Source organism: Notechis scutatus, chromosome 8, assembly GCF_049901735.1.
Source record: "Notechis scutatus isolate UNSWTSFEM ecotype Mainland chromosome 8, rNotScu1.2, whole genome shotgun sequence".
Taxonomy (NCBI): Eukaryota; Metazoa; Chordata; class Lepidosauria; order Squamata; family Elapidae; genus Notechis; species Notechis scutatus.
The window spans coordinates 902,650-922,651 of record NC_142016.1 but is presented as its reverse complement, the minus strand read 5'-3'; positions in this window follow the sequence as shown (position 1 = coordinate 922,651).

Sequence of the window (20,002 nt, the reverse complement as noted above, 5' to 3'; positions counted from 1 at the left end):
CCTGGAGCAGAAACTACCTGCAGAGATCCGTCGTGGTTGTGATGCCATTAAGCCAGGCTCTACTCTTGGCAACCATATCAATAGATTTTTTTTTTATTTTTTTTTGCAGAGGGATCTGTCCTAACCGGATTCTTCCCTGCTGTGTTGGAGTCCAACTTCTCTTTCCTTCCCAGCACTAGAGCTTCTCTCTGGCAAAGTGGCCTTTGGGTGATGAGTCTGTGCTCATGAATGTGTTTGTTTGTTGTCCTGCCTCCCTGTGGGGCATTCTCAGGCGCTCTCTCCAGCACCAGCATTCAGAAGCACCAGTGCTTCTCTATCTCGCTGCTGCTTCGAAGTCCAATTTTATGTTTTATGGGCTGGTGCTGAATATACAGGTGAAACTCAAAAAATTAGAATATCATGCAAAAGTTCATTTATTTCATTAACGCAACATATATTAGGTGAACCTAATATATGAGATAGACTCATTACATGCAAAGCAAGATAGTTCAAGCCATGATGTGTCATAATTAAGATGATTATGGCTTACGGCTCATGAAAACCCCAAATCCACAATCTCAGAACATTAGAATATTGTGAAAAGGTTCAATATTCTAGGCTCAAAGTGTCCCACTCTAATCAGCTAATTAAGTCAAAACACCTGCAAAGGGTTCCTGAGCCTTTAAATGGTCTCAGTCTGGTTCAGTAGGAATTACAATCATGGGACAGACTGCTGACCTGACAGTTGTGCAAAAAACCATCACTGACACCCTCCATAAGGAGGGAAAGCCTCAAAAGGTAATTGCAAAAGAAGTTGGATGTTCCCAAAGTGCTGTACTGAAGCACATTAATAGAAAGTTATGTGGAAGGGAAAAGTGTGGAAGAAAAAGGTGCACAAGCAGCAGGGATGACTGCAGCCTGAAGAGGATTGTCAGGAAAAGGCCATTCAAAAGTGTTGGGGACTTTCACAAGGAGTGGACTGAGGCTGGAGTCAGTGCATCAAGAGCCACCACACACAAGACGGATCATGGACATGGGCTTCAAATGTCGTATTCCTCTTGTCAAGCCGCTCCTGAAGAACAACATCAGAAGCATCTTACCTGGGCTAAAGAAAAACAGAACTGGTCTGTCGCTCAGTGGTCCAAAGTCCTCTTTTATGATGAGAGCAACTTTTGCATCTCATTTGGAAACCAAGGACCCAGAGTCTGGAGGAAGAACAGAGAGGCACACACTGCAAGATGCTTGAAGTCCAATGTGAAGTTTCCAGAGTCTGTGTTGATTTGGGGAGCCATGTCATCTGCTGGTGTTGGTCCGCTGTGCTTCATTAAGACCAGGGTCAACGCAGCCGTCTACCAGGAGATTTTGGAGCACTTCATGCTTCCTTCCGCAGACGAGCTTTATGGGGATGCTGACTTCATTTTCCAGCAGGACTTGGCACCTGCCCACACTGCCAAAAGCACCAAAACCTGGTTCAATGACCGTGGGATTACTGTGCTTGATTGGCCAGCAAACTCGCCTGACCTGAACCCCATAAAGAATCTATGGGGCAACAATAATGTCGGAGAGACTAAAAATTATATTAAATGAACTTATTCATATCGACCAGAACGGTTTTCTACCTTCTAGACAGATAAGGAACAATATAAGGATAGTATTAAACGTAATAGAATACTATGAGGCCCACCCAGGAAAGCAGGCAGCATTGATTTTCTTGGATACTTAAAAGGCCTTCGACAATCTCAGCTGGCAGTTCTTGATTCAACAGGTCGAAAATATAGGATTTGGATCTAAATTCAAGAAAATGATTGGCACAATTTATTCGAACCAAAAAGCTAGGGTAATTATAAATGGGGAGATTACTGAAAACTTTAAGATTATGAAAGGTGTTAGGCAGGGATGTCCAATGTCACCTCTGCTTTTTATCTTAGCATCGAAGTGCTTTTAAATCAGATTAGACAAAGAAAGGAGATAACTGGACTGAACAGCAAAAAATAAGAATATAAAGTACAGGCGTTTGCGGACGATTTAGTGTTTTTTGTGGAAGATCCAATGGAGTCAGGGACCTATCTAATCCAAGAATTAGAAGAATATAGGGCAGTAGCAGGACTAAAAATTAATAAAGATAAAACAAAAGTAATAACCAAAAACTTGATAGAAAGTAAAAAAAAAAACAATTGGAAAGGAAATTGGGACTACAAAATGTCAAAAAACTTAAGTATCTAGGAATTTAGTTAACAGGAAGATGCTCTTCCATAAAAGAGGATTGTTAGGAATGTAAGTCACCTAACAGTTATTTGGGTTGGAAATATATAAACTAGGATAGACATTTTAATACTATGTTTTTAAGAGAATACTAAAACTAATTGGGTGTGGTTCCGCAAATGGCCATAAGATGGAGCTAGAAACCTGGCTTGTTTAGTCTCAGTGAGTCTCTGTTACTTCTGTTGGAGAGAGTTGCCGTTCCTCCTAATGACTGTTACTGATCGTTGATGTAAGTCTGTTACTGAACTGTTTTTTGATACTGGACTTTGATATTTGGATTGTCCCTGAACTGAACACTGACTGCTTTACCTGTGAATGACTTGGACTGCTTATCTTGGACTGTGCTTAAATGTTTATTGGAAGTAAAAACTTACATTTACTGTACAGTGTATCTGTGTGCTGTGAGTGTATTATTCTTCACTACTCTCACTACGTCTCCCTGTATGTGCTCATTCTCCTAACGGGGAATTACCTCAACACTGGTTATGGGTCCAGGCCATACCAGGCTCAGATAACTGAGAGTTCGTGTGAATGCACAGTACTGTATACAGACAGCTGTTTACTGTTTAATTGTGGGTTACTATCCTGGTAAAGATGGCACAAGACACGTCGACAAGTCTATCACTGATAACCCAGTTGGATGGAACAAACTATGTTTCCTGGTCTATGAAGTGCAGTTTACTTCTGCGTAGAGAAGGGTTATGGACTGTAGTTCAAGACCCACCAGATGTAAATGCTTGGGATACAGAGAATGAGGACGATGCCAAGAAGCTTGCTGACTTTAAACAGAACAACGAACGAGCTCTTTGTATAATAGGACTAACACTGAGTGACCAGCAGCTAGTCCGTATTCGTGGAGAAGAGTCTGCTGCTAGGTGTTGGGAGAATTTGAAGATGATTTATGTTCGTGACAGTGTAGGTGCACACATACATCTTACACGTAAACTGTTTAGAGTACGTCTTCTGAAAGGTGGAGATATGTTAGCTCATTTGAACTTCATGAAAAGAACTTTTCAAGAGCTAAATGAAAAGGAACTGATATTTTCAGAGCATCAAGTTTACATCATTTTTTCCTCATTGGATGAAAGTTATGATGATTACGTATCTTCACTGGAAGTCCTGACCAGAGATAAACTGACATTGACTGACCTAACCAGAAGGTTGTTAGAAGAAGCAAGAAGATGGCTGGATAGGGACCAAATGAGGAAGGAACAACCACAAGAAGAGGATTTGTGTTCAACTGCCTATACTGTTAGGAAATGTTTTTCTTGTGGGGCTAGAGGACATATAGCTAGATTCTGTAAGGGAAAAAGACAGAATACTAGTAAACACCAGAAGGCCAAAAACAATGTTAGTTTAGCTATGTCTAGCAATTCAACTGTAAACCATGATTTGTGGGTTGTTGATAGTGGAGCATCGCAATGCATTACTAAAAATAGAAAGAGGTTTGTAAAGATGTCCACGAGTAAACAACATGTATCATTGGCAAATGGATGGAAGATGAAAGCATCAGGTAAAGGTACTGCATATTGTTCTTGTATAAACGAACATTTAACAGTTATATGTACCTAAACTGAAATTTAATTTGTTATCAGTAAAGGCTTTAGTTAATATTGGTTATGTAGTAACCTTTAGGGGAGATAACTGTATAATAGAGAAAGAAGGTAAAAGTGTTACTGCTAATTTGCATCTCTCAATGCATCTCTCCCTGACTCCATTACCACAGTAAGAGACTATTATGTTTACCGATCAGATCGTGAAATTCGTAGAGGAGGTGGTGTTGCTATCTTCTATAAAAAGTCCTTACATCTAAAAAATATCCAAGTTACCCAGGAGCTTGCTCTTCCTGAGAACATCATCTGTGAACTATCCTTAAATATCACAATTCGATTCTTACTATGTTACAGAGCAACTGATTATGACATCGAACATGTAAACAAGCTAAATACATTACTAACATGGGCTGCATCCTGCCCATACCCTTTTATCTTTCTTGGCGATTTCAATCTACCTCATATTAACTGGACCCTAAATGATTGTACAACTGAAATCATACACACAACCTTCTACAATGCTATTACAAATCTGGGACTGGAACAACTAGTAACCAACAACACTAGACTAAACAACTGCCTCGATCTCATCTTCTGCAATAGTTTGAATTTAATTTACGGAATACAAACTAAAGAACCCTTTTCCAGCAGTGACCACAATATGATTGACTTTTGTCTCAACATACGCCCACACAAAAATCACCACAATGATGTAATCCCCAATTGTAACTTCAAAAAAGGCAACTATGATCTTATAGACAACGATCTCTCATCCCTTGATTGGCAATCTCTATTCACTGGATGCAATACTGTTGAAGACCATTACAACATATTTTTACTTGAAGTCAAAAGAGTCATCAAACTATATGTACCAACAACAACTCCCAAAACAAAACAAAAAAGCAGATTACCCATAACAATAAGGAAACTTCAATCCAAAAAGAGATCACTCTAGCGGAAAAACAAATCTGGTCACGTTGCCAATTTCAAAAGCCGATACAAAAATTTATGCCACCAGATAAAGACCGAATGCATCAATTATCACATTAAACAAGAGGAAAACCTTCTAAGCACCAATTCCACCCATGCGTTTTACAATTTTGTAAACAACAAACTAAAAGACTCAAGGTCTATCCCACCCTTGATAGGACCTGATGGTAAAGACTGCAACGACGACACCATTAAAGCCAACATCTTTAACACATTCTTCGGCTCAGTATTTGTAAACAGCAATGGATCATGCCCAGTATTTCCTAGCCGTACCACAGATAACAACAATGATCTAATACATATCGATTTTACAGAAGACAATGTTGAAAAAGCACTACGCAATCTAAAACCATCTCTATCTATTGGACCGGATGGAATATGTGCCTACTTCTTAAAAAAGCTATCCACTGCCATAGCCAAACCTCTAAGCATAATCTTTGAAAAATCTTTCAGGACCAGCTCCTTGCCTAACCTATGGTCACAAGCCACAGTCATCCCCATCTTCAAAAAGGGAGACCCAAGCCTAGTTGAAAATTACAGACCAATCTCCTTATGCTGCGTCACCTGTAAAGTCATGGAATCAATTATTAACCAATCCATCATCCTCCACTTAGAGACAAACAACCTACTCTCCAATAAACAATTTGGTTTCAAAAAAAAACTATCCTGTAATCTGCAACTCTTACACTGCAAAAACATATGGACGACACAACTCGACCAGGGCAAAGCAATAGACGCAATCTACATAGACTTCTGTAAAGCCTTTGATTCAGTGGTACACGACAAACTACTCCTAAAAATAAAATCCTATGGTATCTCTGGACAACTGAATAACTGGATAGAAGCATTCCTGGCAAACAGACAACAAATGGTCAAAATTGGGAGCGTCCTATCAAATTCTGTACCTGTCAATAGTGGTGTCCCCCAAGGCAGTGTTCTAGGACCAACTCTCTTCATACTCTACATAAATGACCTCTGTGATCATATTAAGAGCAATTGCGTTCTTTTCGCTGATGATGTAAAGCTGTTCAATACCACAGACAATACTGCTACCCTACAAAAAGATCTTGACTATGTATCAGAATGGTCAAATAAATGCTCTGTCTTACATATTGGCAAAAAAATCAGAAAATAAAATACAAGCTGAATAGTCAAGATCTTGTTGATGACCCAAGCTCTGTAAAGGACCTTGGAATACTCACCTCTAATGATCTAAGTGCTAGAGCCCACTGCAACTACATAGCCAAAAAGGCATTAAGAGTTGTTAACCTAATCCTACGTAGCTTTTTCTCTGGTAATATCACACTACTAACCAGAGCATACAAAACATTTGCTAGACCAATACTCGAATACAGTTCATCAGTCTGGAACCCACATTACGTATCTGATATTAGCACAATTGAGAAAGTCCAGAAATATTTCACAAGAAGAGTTCTCCACCTCTACTCGTTGTAGAATACCTTATGCCACCAGACTTGAAATTCTAGAACTAGAAAACCTTGAATTACGCCGTCTTCGGTCTCATTTAAGCATGGTATATAAAATCATACATTGCAATGTCCTACCTGTCAATGAATACTTCAGCTTCAACCATAACAACACAAGAGCACACAATAGATACAAACTCAAAGTTAACCGCACCAAACTTGATTGCAGGAAATACGACTTCAGCAATAGAGTGGTCAATGTCTGGAATACTCTACCCGACTCTGTAGTTTCTTCCCCAAACCCCAAAAACTTTAACCTTAGACTGTCTACTATTGACCTCACCCTTTCCTAAGAGATCTGTAGGGGGCGTGCATAAGCGCACCAACGTGCCTACCGTCCCTGTCCTATTGTTTCTCTTATTCTTCTTTTATTTTTCTTATATGTACCCATTTCATGTATTCACAACTATGTATACACTTATACTTATTATCTTGTAAACAATTGGCAAATCAAATAAATAAAAATAAAAAATAAAATAAATAAATTTAGAGAATGATTTATATGTGATACATGATGACCAGTTGAAGATGGCTAACTCAATATATAACAATGTTAAGCCACATGATGAATGTATACATTTACTACATAGACACATTAATTTCAAAATGTTGAAATTAATTAACAAACTGTTGAATTATCAGAGGGAGTAAAATTGAAACCCTGTAGCAAGTATTTAAACTAATGCTTGTAGCCAAGAGAAGAGCAAGCAAACAGACTTAATGGGTTTAAGACCAAAGAACCTTTAGAGCAGGGGTCCCCAACCACCGGGCCGTGGACCGGTACCGGTCCGTGGATCACTTTGCACCGGGCTGCAAAGAAAATAAAAAATAAAATAAAAATGGCGGCTTTCTTCGTCTTCGGTGAATGCTGCTGGGATCAGGGATCAAGGACACAAATGAAAGAAGGGGAGGGAGGAAGCAACCAAAGCCTGTCCTACTCTCTGGCTCAGTGGCTTCGGTTTCCTCCCGCCTCGTTCCTCTCTTGGTCGCTCTCTCGCTCCTCCACCAGCCCAGGAAGAAACTGCTTCAAAGAAGCCGGCAGGGTGGCTTTTCCTGTCAGCGCAGCTCCCCCGAAGCGCCCGTTCACCCCCACCCCGCCGCCTATCAATCCAGGTTCAATCCAGTGCTCCGTTCTGCCTGCCTGCCTGCCTTCGTTTGTTTCGGAGCAGCTTTGGCTGAGAATAATAACTATTCGCCTCTTTTACTCAGCCGAAGCTGCTCCGAAACAACCAGAAACGCAGGCAGGCAGGCAGAACGGAGCACTGGATTGAACCACGGGCGGCAGAGTGGGGGTGAACGGGCGCTTCGGAAGAGCTGCGCCGACAGGAAAAGCCACCCTGCCGGCTTCTTTGAAGCAGTTTCTTCCTGGGCTGGTGGAGGAGCGAGAGAGCGACTGAGAGAGGAACGAGGCAGACACCTGAGGGATGAGGCTGAGGGAGGCAGGGCCGAGAGGCGGGGCTTCTCAGCCGTCCTGCAGGGACTTGTCCTGAGCCACGGAGACAGCCGTGGGCCGCCACCGCCCAGCGCTCAGTTTTGAAGGCGCTCCTCAGCCAGGCGCAGTTCCTGAATCTGCAGCTGAAACCCTCCGTTTTAAATGTCCCAATAGAAGAGAATATCTGTCACTCAGGGTTGCAATGAGGAGGCATTGGCACTCCCTGAACTTGGTGGTTTGCTGGCAGACGTTTTATTACCCGACTAGGTAACAACATCAGATGTTACCTAGTCAGGTAATGAAACGTCTGCAAGCAAACCACCAAACTCGACTCCCCGGTCCTTGAAAAAGTGTTTCTGCGTGAAACTGGTCCCTGGCACAAAAAAGGTTGGGGACCACTGCTTTAGAGGTTGTTTTTGCTGACATAATTGGTCCTAAAAAACCAAGTTTGGGAGGTGTCTGCTATATTTTGAGTATTATGGACCATTACTCACGGTACGGTTTCTGCTATCTCATGAAAAACAAAACAGAAACATTCCAACATTTCTTTAACTGGCTACGGTTTGCTGAGAGAAAAATGAGGAGTAAAGTAATTACTTTAGTTAGTGATAATGGGACTGAGTTTGTTAACAATAGATTCCAAACAATACTGAAATTGGCTGGTGTCAAGCATAAACGTTCTGCACCTTACAGACCACAACATAACTTGTTTGTAGAACAAAGAGGGCAAACATTACAAGCCATGGCTCGCACTATGTTATCTGATTCAGGTTTGCCTGAAACACTGTGGGGTGAGGCCATAATGTGTAGCAACCATGTTTTAAACAATGTAATTAACACAACTGGAGAATTGCCATTCACTCGTTGGCATGGCAGAAAACCAAATTTAAGTTATCTACACACATTTGGAGCTCCAGCATGGGTGCATATTCCCTCACAAGTAAGACTGAAAGGGCAACAGGGCTAAGAAGTTATTTTTTGTAGGTTACGAGGCCAACCATAGATCGTTTAGATTCTGGGATCAAGGCACAGCTCATGTTTATTGTAGTGCTAGTGCAAAATTTCTTGAGCATGTTGGGTGGGATAAACTGGAACAGGAATCCAGCAATGATATTATTATTGACACCCAAATAGTCCCTAAAGATGAAATAAGTAAACCACAATTAGCCATTAAAGAGGAAGAACAGGAGGAAGTAGTAGAACAGGCACAGGAGGAGGTAGAAGAACAGGAGCAGGTGGCACAGGTGAGTCCACCAGTTAGCCCTGTATTATCAAGACTGGGTTCAACCCGAGTAACATGACCACCTGATAGATATCAGGCTAGTGTTGTATGCCAAGTGAATACAGTTCCAAGTAACTATAGTGAACTGAAACTGTATCCTGCTAAGGATCAGGCTGCTTGACAGGAAGCAATGAATAAGGAACTGGAATCATTAAAAAAGTTGGAGGTATACAAAAATGTTAGGTTATCACCAGGTAAACATGCCATAGGATGTAAATGGGTTTATAAACTTAAGACTAGTGAAGATGGGACTGTTACCCATAAAGCCAGGTTAGTAGCACAAGGGTTCAATCAGACAGCAAATGTCTACGATGAGGTGTTTGCACCTAGTCTGAAGGCTACTACATTAAGGGCAGCATTAGTGTAGGCAGCTAAAGAGAAATACATTATAAATCATTTGGATGTAGAGACGGCATATCGGCATGCACCGTTGCAACACACTATATATTTAAAGAAACCTTTAGGTATCAAAAATGATAATACAACTGATTGCTGGAGACTGAAAAAGAGTCTTTATGGTTTGAAGCAATCAGGATATGAATGGAACCAGTGTATAGTTAAAGAATTAACTAAGATAGACTTTGTAGCTGGCATGGCTGATCCATGTTTGTTTAAAAAGGAAAGTAATGGTGTAATGTCATTGTTGCTATTGTTTACTGATGACATAGCATTAATCACCAAAACTGAACAAAAAGCTACTAAAATAATATCACTGTTAGAGAAGAACCTGAAACATTTTTATTAGGTATGATCAAAGGGAATTTGAGTAAAGATAAAAGATACCTTTTTGTACACATCTTAACTGCAGCAAGAATCACATTAGCACAAAATTGGAAGAGTGATAAAATACCACTAGATGAAGTTCTGATTCAAAAAATAATGGACTGTGCTGAACTAGATAAATTCACTATGGAACTGAAAGGCAAAGAGGATCAAGAATACTATGCGACATGGGAGAGGTGGTATGAATGGGTGAAGGATAAGGATAAAAATAATATATAGTCACAAAATAAGAAACATGTATATACAATGACACAATAACTGTTAATGGAAATTAGATTTTTGTATTTTTTGTTTTTAAAGAATAAAAATGTTCTTTAAAAAAAATGGGGCATTGCCAAGAGAAAGATGAGAGACATGAAACCAAACAATGCAGAAGAGCTGAAGGCCTCTATTGAAGCATCCTGGTCTTCCATAACACCTCAGCAGTGCCACAGGCTGATAGCTTCCATGCCACGCCGCATTGAGGCAGTAATTGCTGCAAAAGGGGCCCAAACCAAGTACTGAGTACATATGCATGCTTATATTTTTCAGAGGTCCCATATTGTTCTATGTACAATCCTTGTTTTATTGATTGCATGTAATATTCTAATGTTCTGAGATTGTGGATTTAGGGTTTTCATGAGCTGTAAGCCATAATCATCCCAATTATGGCAAATCACGGCTTGAACTATCTTGCTTTGCATGTAATGAGCCTATCTCATATATTAGTTTCACCTTTTAAGTTGCATTACTGAAATAAATGAACGTTTGCATGATATTCTAATTTTTCGAGTTTCACCTGTAAATAGCAGCTGAATGAGACCAGAGAGGCGACCAATCTTTCCCCATGAATTCTGGAAGTTGCCGTGTATCATAAGCCCAAGTGGGGCACCTACTCCATACAGGAGCCCAGTTCTTCCTCTAGGTCTGGGGCCTCACCACTCGGTGCCTGCCTGTCGTCCTCTACCCATCACTTTCCAGAATGGAAGACACAGCTCCTGTTAGCAAATTTTGGAAACGAAGAGAAAGTGTCTCCATGACAACCAGCCAAGATCTCTGCCCTGACAGCCTCAGCTCCCTTTGCTGCAACAGTCTAGATTGGTGGAAGTTTGGGATTTTGGGGCCTCCTTTTGGATAACAGTGGGGAGGGGGAGATGGCCTTTGTGCTGCTTCCCCCCACCCCCCCCACCCCCCCGTTCCCTGGGTGATCCTCTTCCAGACCCCATGGGTGACTTGGGAAGATAGTGGGAAAAGCAGCCCAAGGTTAAGGCTGGTGCCTGAGCAGGGTCCTGGCCCACCAAAGAGACCCTTTCTGCAGCTGGCATCCCCCGTTCAGAGGAGGGGACGATGCTGCCCTCTGAGACCAGCCATCTGGCCCAGCAACATTGAAGTCCAGCAGGAACAGCTTGGCCCAGAGCTCCTTGCAGGGAAGCCACCGAGGTTACATCAGAGGCCTCATGTTTGAACGTGCAACAAGGAACTGGGAGCAAGGATGAGGGGGCGAGGGAGGGACAGGCCAGCAAGACCATGTGGCCTTAACAGCCAATGCAAGAATACCTGGGAGAACTTCCTCCTGAGGAAGGGGAGTCTTGGGTCAGTTCCATGCTGGTATCGCCTGTCATACTCACTTTTAAGCAACGGAAGCTGGGATCTAGGAAACAACGGCTGCCCATGTTGGCTTTTTTGCCCAGGTCCCTGAATGCGCAGTGATAACATTCTGACGGCTTCTCTTGAGATCCATTTTCTCTCTCATCCAATTGTATTTCTTTCAGCATGCCAAAAATCTGCTGTGTTCTCTGCTGTGTGGGGTGAAAACTGAACAGAACTGCAACACAATTGGTTCTCCTTGCCTGCCTCTGGTGTATGGCCCTCTGGCATCCCAAGACACACCACTCAACTTCAGACGTTTAGGGTTTGGGAGATTATGGATGGGAGCACTCATAGTATCTTCCCAGAGGCCTCCCACTCCCATCCTTAAACCTCCTCTAAAATGAACCCCCAAGTGAATCCGTGTCATTCGGTGGCCTGGAGGGATTTAGCTGCAGCCCTCCTTGTTCAGATATTGCCTACAAGACCTGCCTGGGCTGCTGCCCATTGGTCAGAAAGGGATCGGTTGTCCGAGTCATCCTACTTGAATGGGGGAAAAGGCATCTGTCCTAGTGCCCCCCTCTTTTTTTTTGGTCCTGGTTACCCAGGGGCTGTTCCTCCTGGCTCATTTCTAGAGTCCCCAGTCAACTCACTAAACTTTTAAGACTCATGAATGAACTGGAAGTGCTATAGGACCTGTTGAGGTAATTCCCCGTTAGGAGAATGAGCGCACACAGGGAGAGTGGTGAGAGTGGTGGTATTGAGAGTGGTGAGGAATAACACACAACCAGCACACAGATACACTGTATAGTAAAATGTAGGTTTTTACTTCCAGTAAATAATTAAGCAAAGTCCAACAAGCAGTCCAAGTCATTCACGGTGAAAGCAGTCAGTTTTTCAGTCCAGGGATATTCCAAATATCAAAGTCCAGTATCATAAACAGTTCAGTAACAGACTTACAGCAATCCAAGAAGAACGACGATCAGCAACAGTCAATAGGGAAAAATTCAGGAACAAAAAACAGCGAACTGAACTATCAACTATCAACAACAGGACTAAACAACCAGGTTTCTGGCTCCATCTTATGGCCGTTTGAGGAACCACACCCAATTACAATTTTAGCATTCCCTTAAAGAGACAGTATTAAATGTCTACCTGGTTTATATATTTCCAACCCAACTGTTAGGCTAAAATAAGGAAATGAGAGGAGCATTGTTGGCTCTAAGGGATTCTATATGGGGTGAAAAGAAAACCTCCCCAGGCTGCAGCTGCTGACTGTGAGGGGCTTTGGTGGTCACTGCTGGTTGCCAGCTGTGGGTGATGGAATGACGGCTTCCTACTGAGCAAGGAGAAGCTGGTGCAGCAGGACTACGGGGCAGCTAGCTTTCAGGGTAAAGCTGAAAACCAGAAAAGACAATATGGAGAAATAATTCTTTCTTTTTTTGGTGGAAGCAGATAAGAAGATGAATGCATAGGATTCTGTAGTTGTAGCCTGCAGTGCTTGTGGCATGTGTGTGTGTGTGTTCCTGCCTGAAAACAAGATGGCATGTGTTTGCAGCAGATGCAAACTACTGTTGCATGGAGGAAACAAGGAGCAGCAAGTTGCCACCTTTCAATTCATGAGGAAAAATGAAGATTGATTAGTTCAAGCAAAGTTGATACTAGGACAGGAGCCAATCGAGGAAAGAAATCTCCAGAAGGAAGTGTACCAAACAAAGAAATAAGCCCAGTGGATGAAAATGACGAGCAGAAGCAAGAGACATAGAAGATACTAGTTTCCACAGCTTGAGATAAACAAAGCAAGTTTTGAGCTTGAAGAAAGAAGCCTGGATGCCTGGAGAGTGGGATGACCTCACAGTGTCTGGCAAGAAGACTAAAATATCCCTGAGAGCTTTGATTAGTTGCCATGAGGTTCAGAAAGCCATGCTGGGCACTGGGTTCAGGGAAGATTGTTCTGCGATGCCCATCCGTGTCTTTCAAGGGTTCTGTCTATCCAACTCTTTTCCCTGGAAGCCTGACCGGATGGGGTTTAAAGGCAAGGTTTTCCTGTCCAGTCGTGTCTGATGGCGGGAGGGGGGGGGATGCTCATCCCTGTTTCTTGGCCAAGGGAGCCAGCATCGCCTGAAGGCATTTCTGTGGTCATGTGGCTGGCATGGCTGTACCCTGGAGGTGCACAGAACAAGTGACCTCCGTTCACCTACTTGCATTTGCATGTTTTCAGACTGCTAGGTAGGCAGGAGTTGAGGCAAACCCCGTCACAGTGCTTGGATCTCAAGCTTCCAAACTTCTGGTTGACAAGCCCAGCATCTTAACTGCTAGGCAACTGCATCCCCTATGGGTGGGATTTAGGCACTGCCTAAGGTTAGCAGGATTTGGGTATTTGCACACCTAGCTGAGCTGACCAGGAGAAATTAGTTTAATTCAGAATTAGCTCAGTGATCATTTTGAGCTAATGATACTCCAGCATGAATGGGATTGGGAGTTTTCCTAATCACAATTTATGTTGCCCCCAAAATCCAGTCACACAGACCTTGGAGATATTTCTTTTTTGATTTAGCTGCTCAGCTTTTGAATTTTCTTTTAAAAAAATTTTTTATTGGTTTTTAAAACAAACATAAACAAATAAAACATAAAAACATCAGGCCATCTTCCATATATGGACATACAGTGTGCCGGATGGTTTACAAATTGTTTTGTGCTTCCATTTCATAGTCTTCAATTACAATTACATTGTATATATTCTCATATTTTCAATCCAATATTAAATACATTAGTATCATTATTAATCAATCATTTGACTATACTTTTATTCATTCAAGCTTTATGAAATAATCATATTTTACTTAATTTGTTTTGTGACAATTCATATTATCATCCCAAATCTATCCTAAAATCATTTTGTAGATATAATAAAGAATACATTGTTATATATTTAGTATTTTCTAAAAGTCTACATATTTTTTTACTATACTTTATTGTCTATCCATTGATAGAATAGATCCCAAATTATATAAAATTGTTTATCATCCTGTTCTCTAATTTCAAATGTCAATCTGCTCATTTCAGCACATTCCAATATTTTCTTAATGATTTCCTCCTGTGATGGTGTTTTCTCATTTTTCCAGTTTTTAGCAAATACAATCCTAGCCACTGTTAATACATTTACAGTCAGGTATTTCAAGTCTTTAATATATATTTCAGGTAAAATTTCCAATAAAAATATCTCTGGTTTCAAATCTATATGTTTTTTTGTCATTTTTTCCAACCACGTGTGGATTTTAGTCCAGTATTTTTTAGCATCCACACAAGTCCACCACACATGGTAATATGAGCCAGGTGTCTGATGACATTTCCAACATTTTTCGGATTTATTCTTGAACATTCTTGCTATTCTTGTCGGGGGGAAATGCCACCTGAAAAACATCTTATACAAATTTTCTTTATATGCTGTTGACATTGTCATTTTATAATTTTGAAACCACAATTTTTGCCATTTCTCTAGATCAATCCCATATCCAAAATTCTTCCCCCAAGCAATCATAGTTTCTTTAACTTGTTCTTCTAGTTTAGTTTCTAATAAATATCCATACAATTTTTAATCACCTTTTCATCAGTACCTGTCAAAATCTTATCTAAATCAGTCAGTTTATCATAGAAACCTTCTGTTTTAGAATCTTTATCATACCTTGAATGTATTTGTGCATATGAAAACCAATTCATCTTTATACCTTCTTCCTCTAGTTTTTGTATAGATTTAAGTTCACCCTTTTCATTCAATATTTCACCATATCTAACTGTTTGTTCCTTTGTATATTATAGGATAAGAAAATACTTCAATAGTCGATAGCCAGACTGGAATTTTCAAATAACATTGTCTTTTAATCTTCTCCCAGTTTAACCACAGAGACTCCCGTATATAATGTCTTCTAAAGTACCTCTGTGTTTTAGTTCCTTTATACCATAAAAAAGCATGCCACCCCAACAACAGATCATGTCCTTCTAATGTCAACAATCTAGTATTTCTTAATGTTATCCATTCCTTAACCCACATCAAATTTGTAGCTTGGTAATACAACTCCCAATTAGGCAAACCAAATCCTCTTCTTATTCTAGCATCTTGCAAAAGTTTTAACTTTATTCTCGCTTTCTTACCTTGCCATATATATTTCAACACAATTTTATTTAAATCTTCAAAATAGTCTTTTCCAAGCCTAATTGGAATTGTTTGAAACAAATATAAAATTCTGGGTAATATATTCATCTTGATTGTTGATATTCTCCCTATTAATGACAGTTGTAAATTTTCCCATTTCGCCAAATCTAGCGCTATCTGCTGCTTAAGTTTGATATAATTATTCTCTTTTAGTGTACTGCATCTTGCTGCCAAGTATATCCCCAAGTACTTGATCTTATTCGTGACCTGGATTTTCAATAGATCTGCCAGTTCTTCCTTTTGTCTTGATAGCATATTCTTTGTCAAGATCTTTGTCTTATCTTTATTTATTTTCAAACCAGCCACCTTTCCGTATGTTTCTAGTGGGTCTTCTAAGATAAAAACCAGATCATCTGCAAATGCTTGCAACTTAAATTCTTCCTTTTTAATTTTCATCCCTTTTATATTCTTTTCATCTCTAATATTTCTATTTAGCACTTCCAAAGTTAACACAAACAACAGAGGTGATAGTCTTATTCCTTTTCTTATATCAATAGAGTCTGTCAGTTCTCCCTCTATCATTACCTTTGCCATTTGCTTATGATATATAGCTTCTATTGCTTGAATAAATTTTCTAGCAAAGCCCATCTGTTCCAGCAGTAATAACATGAATCGCCAATTCCCATTATCAAATGCCTTCTGTGCATCTAGAAATATCAAAGCCATTTGTTTTTCAGGGTGTGCCTCGTAATATTCCAAAGTGTCCAAGATTACTCTCATATTGTCTTTAATTTGTCTCTTTGGCAGAAATCCATTTTGATCAGGATGGATAAAATTATTTAAAATTATTTAAATATTTTTAAAGTCTTTCTGCCAATATTGAAGCAAAAATTTTATAATCTGCGTTTAGTAGGGAAATGGGTCTATAGTTCTTGATTTGTAATGGATCGGCCTCCTCTTTTGGAACAAGTGTAATATAAGCTTCTGACCATGATTTAGGTATCCTCTTCTTTAACATAACTTCATTCATAACTTCTAGAAATGGAAGATTCAACGATTCTTGTAATGTTTTGTAAAATTCTGCCGGAAGTCCATTTGGGCCTGGTGCCTTTCCATTATTTTGCTTCTTGAGTGCTTCAGTTAACTCCATCATTGTTATATTGCTTTCTAACATTGTTTCAATCTCTTTAGGTATCTGAGGTAAATTAGCATTCTGTAAGTACTGTTTAACTCTTTCCTCATCAATATTCTCTTGCATATATAGTTTCCCATAGAAGTCTCGAATGATTTCCTTCTTCTCTTTACTACCATAGCAAACTTGACCTTGGTCATCTATTAATTGCAATATTTTCCTTGATTCTTTCTCCTTTCTCAATTTATATGCTAACCATCTACTTGGTTTATTTGCATCTTCAAAGTAATTCTGTTTAGCACCTCTAATTTTCTGTGCTAATTCTTCTTTTTCTATTAGACCCATTTTATGTTTGGTTATATCCATTTTTAACTTAATGTCCTTTTTCTGTGGCATTTTCTGTAGCTCTTTTTCAAGTCCTTTATACTCATCCTCTAATACCTTAGAGGCTAGTCTTTTCGTGGTATTTTTTTCCCCTTGTATAGTCTATTATCAAGCCTCTGGCATATGCCTTTATTGTATCCCATACATTCTGGATTGATGTATCTTCTTTTTTGTTTTCTCTAAAGAAAAAAGGCAGTTCTTTCTCCATCCACTGTGTGAAGTCTTTTTCCTTTAATATAGTATTATTTAATGTCCATCTAGACCCTCTTCTTTGTCCTTTCCATTTAATTGTCATTGGATTGTGATCTGCCCAAGTACTTGTTTCAATATTTATTTCTTGAATATTAGTTAACAATTCTGTTGACATCCATATTGTATCTATTCTGGACCACGATAAGTGTCTATTTGAGTAGAAGGTGTATTGTTTAGTTTTAGCATTTCTTTCTCTCCATGTATCTTTTAAGTTTATTTCATCTACCATTTTAAAAAAAGATTTAGGGAGAGTCTTTCTGTTTTGCTTTATTGTTTTCTGTGCTGTATAGTCCAGTTTGTTGTCTACAATTCCATTAAAATCTCCCATCATAACTATATTAGCATAGTCCAGTTCAATTATTTTCATATGTAATTTTTTATAAAATTCTTCTTGTTTGTCATTCGGGGCATAGATTGCAATCAGGAGTGTTTTTGTATTATTATCCATTATTTCCACCATTAGTATTCTTCCATCATCATCGGTATAAATCAATTTTGCTGGGGTGGTCTCTTTAATATATAAAACCACTCCTCTTTTCTTACATTGTGTCAAGGAAGGAAATATTTCCCTAATTTTGGCTGTATCAACAATTGTTCATATTGCTTTTTAATATGTACTTCTTGTAGGCAGATTATATCAAATTTTAATTTCTCTAATTTATGGAAAGTTTTCTTTCTTTTAACAGCTGAATTAAGTCCATTTATATTAATTATAATCAATTTTTTCTCTTCCATGGTTATATTTTATAATTAGGTTTGGCTGCTCTCGTGGATCTGAGTTCACGTTGTTCTTTGGCTTCCTCCTTTCTACCTATTGCACCTTCCTCTTTTTCAGTCGTCATTTGGCAGTCCTCTTGGAATTCAATTAGTGAAATTTCTTTTTCTGCCTCTTCCTCTTTCCCTCTGAAAAATTCTGTATAAAATGATTCAGCTTTCTCAATTGAATCAATTCTGTATCTCTTGCCATGTGAACATTAAACCTTCTGGAATCAGCCATCTATAATTCACCTCTTTGTTAAGTAGCAATTTGGTCAAGAATCGGTATTCTCTTCTCATCTCTCTCACTCTTCTGGGTACTTGTTTCAAAACCACAATCTCCTTATCTTTATATTTCAATGTTTTCTCTCTTGCCACTTGCAATATTTGCATTTTAATGGCTTTCTTTGTAAATCTGATGTGAACTTCTCTTGGTAGGCTATTTCTCGTTGTGTATCTTGTGAAGACTCGATAGACCTCATCTATTCCATCCATCATCTTCTCTTCAGTTATTTCCAAAGCTTCAGCCAATATTTCTATCATTATCTCAGCTAGATTTTGTCCTTTTTCTTCCTCTATGTTTTGGAATCTAAGATAAAATTCTGATCTGTCCATCTCCCATCTCAGCATACCACTTTTATCTTGTTCAACCACAGTTAATCTGTTATCAATGTCTCCAATCTTCTTGTCTCTTTGTTTATCTTCTTCTTCAATTTTTTGGAGTCTCTCATCATACTTCATCATCATTTGTTGGATGTTCTCGACTTTTTCACCGGTTTTCCCTGTTCTTTGTTCAATGTTCTCTGTTCTTTGTTCGATGTTCTCTATTCTCTTTTCAATATTCTCTGATCTTGTTTGAATGTTTTGAATTCCTTGCATAATCATCTGCAGGGTCACTTTTTCTTTTTCTTGTTCTTTCTCTTGCCTTAACATTGTCTGTATTGAACGTTGTCCTCCAGATGGTGGAGAGGAGGAAGTAGAAGTTGAAGAACCAGGAGCTGTTAATTTCCTACTCATTTCAAACAATTCAAAATCTTCAGGTTCTTCTAGACCTTAATCCAATTGTGAAGTAACCAATTGCAATTCCAAATAAAAATAGTAGGGAAAAAGAAGCCAAATAGTAATAATAATAAAAAAAGAAAAAATAATTTCTTCAGGTTCTTGTATACCTTAATCCAATCGATTAGTTAGATAACAATGAAAATTCAAAAATTAAGGAAAAACCATAAACATACACAAAAGAGAAAAAGTTGTAAAATCCTAAAAAAGACGGAAAAGTGAAGAATAAAAAGCTAAAAAAAAAAAAGGAAAAATTCTTCAGGTTCTTCAACACCTTAATCCAATTAAAAGGTCTCAAATATAAAAGGCTGCATAAGAGAAAAAGAAAAAAAAGCAAGGAAGATAAAAAGAAAGAAAAAAACAGTATTGGAGGTAGATAGAAAAACAAAACTACCAGAAAGGCAGAAAGAGAAAAAGAAAAAAAGGCTACTCCCTTAAAAAGAAAAGGAAGGGAATCATTAATACTAAAACTTTTCTTTTTTTAAAAAAAAGAAAGCAAACGTAAAAATTTAACTTCCAAAGACAAAAAAAAAAAAAAAGCAAAGACAAGTTCCAAAGAACTAAAAATCCAAATAGCTATTTCAAAAAGTAAACTGTTGAGGAGGGGTAGCACAGCTTAGGAAAAATCAAGAGAACACACTGCACTTTGTTTAGTTATCCAAGGCTCTTGTTATAACACTCTTCTCCAGAAACTTATCACCTTTTCTTTTCCTATAAACTTTAACACCAGACTCCAGCTCTTGATAGAAACCCAGAAGAGCACCTGCAATAATACTCTCCCATGCTCTTCCCTCTATCTTATCAAATAGCAATGTCCTTGAAAAAAAGTCTCAGTTCTTTCTTTCTCAGCTTTGTCTGGTCACAAGAGAAATAGAATATTTCCAAACCTCTAGTTGGCAGTGTTACAAAGTTTCTTTGCTTTCAAAGCACAC